We start from the raw sequence: 5,361 nt of genomic DNA on the forward strand, positions 1-5,361 counted from the left end.
GTATTTCACATCATGCATTTTGATCACTTAAGCCTGTTAAAGGATTTCACACTTCCTAGAAGTGATCTAATTTTCGTTTTAGCATTTAAGCTACTGCTTAAATTTCTCTGGAGGCTTTGCCACTATTTTTTAATTTAATAATGGCAAGACGTAAATACATTTCAACTGGAGCGTATACATTCTGCCTACTTAAAATTTGGGGGGATGAGTAGAATGGTTTCTCAGCCATATACATATATATCTGACTATAGAACACATAAGGATTAACATGCTCTATCAGTACAAGTTCAAACCTCTTTCATAAAATGTAATGCTGTAGAAAGAAAAGCAGTCAGTAATCAAATTGAATTCCTAGAATTAATTTTAAAGATTTATGTAACTAAACATACTTTTATATACTCACTTATAGAGAAGTTTTCAAATAACTATTTAAAGTTATTAAAAAGTGTCCTAGAGATTCCAGTGTGAGCGTAAGCTTTGAGTAGAGAAAGCACTAGGAAAGCATAAATTGAATTTTAGAGCTGGATGTGTGTGGCCTTTGAGATGCGGAACGAGGAGACCTGGATTCCAGCGCCAGCTAAGCCTAGGATTCTGTGACTGAAGGCAAGTTATAGCTGCTTTCTAGATCTGTTTTCTCTCATTTGAATATGAATGGGATTATTCAATGCAGTGGTTTCTACCTGAGTTGTATAAACTTTCCGAAACCACTGGTAGTTTCAATATTTGAAAAATACCTATCAAAAGCACAGTGAAACAACCTATATCACACAAACACACACAATATCAGAATAAGAGCAAGAATGTACAGGGATATTAAAACGACATGTATTTTCATGTTTATTAGACTTAAAGTTAGTTAGGACAATATGGAGTACCTTATACAGATCAGCAAATTTATTGATGACTCCACGAGAAGTTATGGAGTAGAAAGATAAGCTAGTTACTTTTACTAGTGTAACAGGTCACAAAACTCAAACTGAAAAACAAGCATTTTGTTTTAATGAAAAGCTGGGAACCACTAATTTAATTACAAGCCCTGTGTTTGTTTGTATATCTGTAACATTTGTTTATAATATTCCACATAGTTCAACACCTCAGTTATAATAACAGTTTTCTCATAAATGTGGGCCTCTGGTCTCAATTGGGACATTTCTGAAGGATGCACCCAGCCACAGCTTCAAAGCTCCTCAGGGGGTAAGCTGAGACCTCTGTTACATCACAGCTCAACCCCTCCCTCTGCCCAGTCTGGCTTCCTCACTTTTGGGAAATGATCTTTTGTGCACACCCCTAAAAAGAGCTCCTACATGTAAAGCTGTTTCCTTTTCTCAGGATTCCGATCCTTTGTATCAGGCATAGTACTAGGAGGCAGACACTTAGTGGAATTTGGGAGTTGCATCACCCACCTGGAGTAGGTGGAGAACCGATAGCCTTGGCACGCCGGAGCAGTGCAGTTGTTCAAAGTTTAACTGGTGGAGAACTTGAAAAGTATACCGTAAGAATGAGAATGCTCTTGTGGTACAGTCCATCAAGCGACTGAGCAGTACCAGGGCCGTTGTCAGTGAAAGGCTATGGAATTGGATAGCCATTGCTAGGTCTTATTCATGCATTGGACACAGACAGGGTAAGGCTAAGTGTGATTAATTATTGATTTAAGACTAAGTTGAAAGTCAGAGGGTGTCCTTGCCAGCTTATAAACGTATTTAATCAGAACAGATGAGCAGAATTTGCCAACTATGTTTCGGTTTGGTAAAATATATGGACTGCCAAGGATGGTACATGCACCCCATAAAGATTCAGATTTCTACCACATTAGAGAAGTTATTAAGTCTTCAGAGCATTAGGGCAGGTGTTGTAAGCTTTTTCTGCAAAAGGGCAGATAGTAAATATTTTAAGTTTTGCAGGACAGTCTCTATCACAGCTACTCAACTTTGCCAGTGTAGCATGAAAATAGCTATAGATGATTCATAAGTGAATGGTCATGGCTGTGAAAAAACTGAAACTTTGCTAACAAAAAAACAGGCAGCAGGCTGGATTTGGCCCATGGACAACCCTTAGGACATCCCATAAATCAGTTAAGGACAAATGAATGTATTTTTTAACTTCTACCACTGGGAAGGGAGCACAGTCTCTTATAGGTTCCTGGGGCTTGGAGATAGGATATTTCATACTTGGTGATACTACTCTGGCCCATTTACCTGGTGACATGGAAGGCTGTCAGTTTTGAGCAGGGTCCAAAGCATGAAAGCGCCCTGTATCAGATCCAGGCTACAGTGTAAGCTCCCCCACAAGCATGAGAGTTATCTACAGTAAAATAAGGCTTCCATGTGGTCTTTAGAGCAAGCCCCAACAGGAAAAACAAAACTAACACAGCTAGTTCATAGTGGAGCTGAGGTTTGAATCTGGGTTTGTCTGGGTTGTGAAAACACACACTGAATTTTTCTGATACCCCTCAAAGCACCTAGCACAGTCTTGCATAGCATAGGGACTGAATAAAAAGCTACTCAAGTGTGCCAGTAGTTATGTGATCCTATCAATTAGGAAGTATTTGCTAGGAACAGCCTGCTCTGTGCCTGACACACATCGCCAGTAAATACCTTTTTGTTGACTACATTTAAACACTGTCAGATGATTTTTATGCACTGTAAATTTTGAAATACACAGCTTCAGGTTTAAAAGGCTACCAGATTATGGGAAGAAGCTCCATTGGGAGCCATGGTGAACATAGATGCAAAAATCCTCAACAAAATCTTAGCAAACAGAATTCAGCAATATATTAAGATCGTACATCATGACCAAGTGGGTTTCATCCCTAGTACGCAAGGTTGGTTCAACATCTGCAAATCAATTAATGTGATACACCACATCAACTTTAGATATTTTAATGGTAGTAAGCATTTGCTTTTTCCAAAGACCCCACAGTTGTACAGACAACTAAAAACATACTCCTTGCCACGAAGGAAGCACTGATTTCTCGATTTTTTTTCCTTCCTGATTAGCAGAAATATTCTGTCATGTTTTAGTCTGGTTTGCAAAAGAAAAATCTTAGGCCGTGATACCAAGTAAGATCAAATTGAGGAGAAAACGCTTATTTACATTGGGAGCATGTTAAAGGCCCCATGTGGAGCAGCAAGGCTGGGCAGCCAAATGACTTATGAAGTTTTCTCAAGCCTGGGATCTTGAGAGACAGAAGATCCAGTGGTGGGCAAATTTTTCTTCTTGTGCCTGCTGGTATTGCTGGAGTGTCTTACCTGCCCTTGAGGTGAAGCTTGTATCAGAGAAGTCACAGGATCAGGAGAGTGAAGCCAAAGGGGGTGAAAATATAGATTGACAATGCAAATATAACAGCATGAGTAGCTCTTCCTAAGCCAGACATGCCTGTGGAGCACATGATGATCTAATTTATACCCAGAGTTTATATAACACATGGGCTCTAACCTTTGACCTTGGCTTCCTGAGTGGAAAATGATGACACAATGAACTTCTGTTGAGAGTTTTTTGTGTGCAAGGCACTGAGCTAAATATTCTACATGAGCTATTTTACTTACTTCTCACAAGAACCCTATAATACCAGTCATTTTATTATTATTTCATAGATGATAAATTGAGGCTTAGAGAGGATAAGAAATGTAAGATTCCAAGTTTGTCTTATTCCCAAACCCACAAACGTAACTATCATGCTTTATGTGATAGTGAAGGAAATAAAAAAGAAAGAGCTTTCTCTTTTTCAGGCCAGTGGATGGGTTCAGTATAATCGATCCATGTATTTGTTACTAATAAGTGAGTAAATTGTAGGTCATAGGTACATGATATAATAATATATACCAAATTTCCCTTCATAGCCTAGGTTTTAAATGCTGTTCCTTATGGTTCTAATGAAATTTGACAATGTCCTGAATAGGTGATATTGGACTAAAATTTCCCTGCTTGGATTTTTTTCTTGCTGTTGAACATGGCCCAAAACTGAGAATCTTTCTCACGTACCTTCAGGCGGAATGCATTCTGTGAAGATACTGAAACCTTTATAAGAGTGGCGGATTAATCCTGATTGCCAGTGGTCTGTATAATTGTCAATCCAATGTTTTCCAAAGTGGTCACTAGTTATTGCGTCATACAGTTTCTGTTCAAAGAGACTCATTGTAAGGTTCTCAATTTTCAATTGTGGTAAAATAGTAAGTATTTTGAATGAAAGAGTGAAGTATGGAAGGCTCAGAAAAGCAAAAGCTGAGGAGAGCTTGGACCTGGATATATCTGCTGGGCCATGGTGAAGCCCATGGTAGGACAAACAGAGAGGTCACCCTAAAATCAGACAGCAGCTGAGCAGTCAGCGTTCAGGGTGCACAGCCCATGCAGCAGGCCTAGCCAACAGTGGGGGTTTCCTGTCGGTACAAGTGGGGTTTGTCAGCACCCTTTGAATTAAGTAGTGAGTGTATGTAATTCCAAACATGTATAACAGCAAGGAGTCTTGCCAGTGGGTAACATGGCACCAGAAAATAGGCAAAGGCTCAACGTCAGTTCTCTAGTGGTATATGGAGTTAAAAAAGAACCTTTTTAACAATAACTATAGGTAAGGCATCAGAATATTTTAAACACTCAGGTGAAATAAATATTAGTTCAACCCACACATTCTTTCAGTATTATGCCCAGTGTAGGGCTGGATACAACTCTCTCTCTCTCTCTCTCTCTCTCTCTCTCTCTCTCTCTCTCTCACTCTCTCACCAGCAAGATAAGGTGAATAGGAGATGCTCTAACTTCACACCCCCATTGGAATCGCTGAGACTTCTTTCTCTATAAATGTCAATTAGATCAAGTTGATTGATAGTGCTATTCAGTTCAACTATATCTTTGCTCTTTTTCTGCCTAATAGATCTATCAATGACTGACAGAGGTGTGTGGAAGTCTTCAACCATAGCAGTGAATTTTTCTATTTCCCCTTGTTCTACTATCAGTTTTTGTCTCAAATAGTTTGATGCCCTGTTGTGAGGTACATATATGTTAAGGGTGTTTATGTTTTCTTTATAATTGATACCTTTATCATTATGCTATCCTCCTCTTTTATCCCTGATAATTTCCTTTACTTTGAAGTGAGTTTTGTCTTACATAAATACAGCTATTCTAGCTTTCTTTTGATCAGTATTAGCATAGGACATTTTATTTAACCCTTTACTTTTTACCTATCTGTGTAGTTTTTGTTTTGTTTTGTTTTTTAAACATTTTAAGAGTTTATTTGAGCAAAAATTTATTGGAACTGGGCAGCACCAAACTGGAAATGGTTAGGAGTGCTCCACTCACATAATTCAGGGGTAATATTTATATAGAGAAAGTGTTAAAATAAAACAAAGACGATTATTTGATTGGCTAGAG

The sequence above is a fragment of the Hipposideros armiger genome, unplaced genomic scaffold (genome assembly GCF_001890085.2).
Source record: "Hipposideros armiger isolate ML-2016 unplaced genomic scaffold, ASM189008v1 scaffold_891, whole genome shotgun sequence".
Taxonomy (NCBI): domain Eukaryota; kingdom Metazoa; phylum Chordata; class Mammalia; order Chiroptera; family Hipposideridae; genus Hipposideros; species Hipposideros armiger.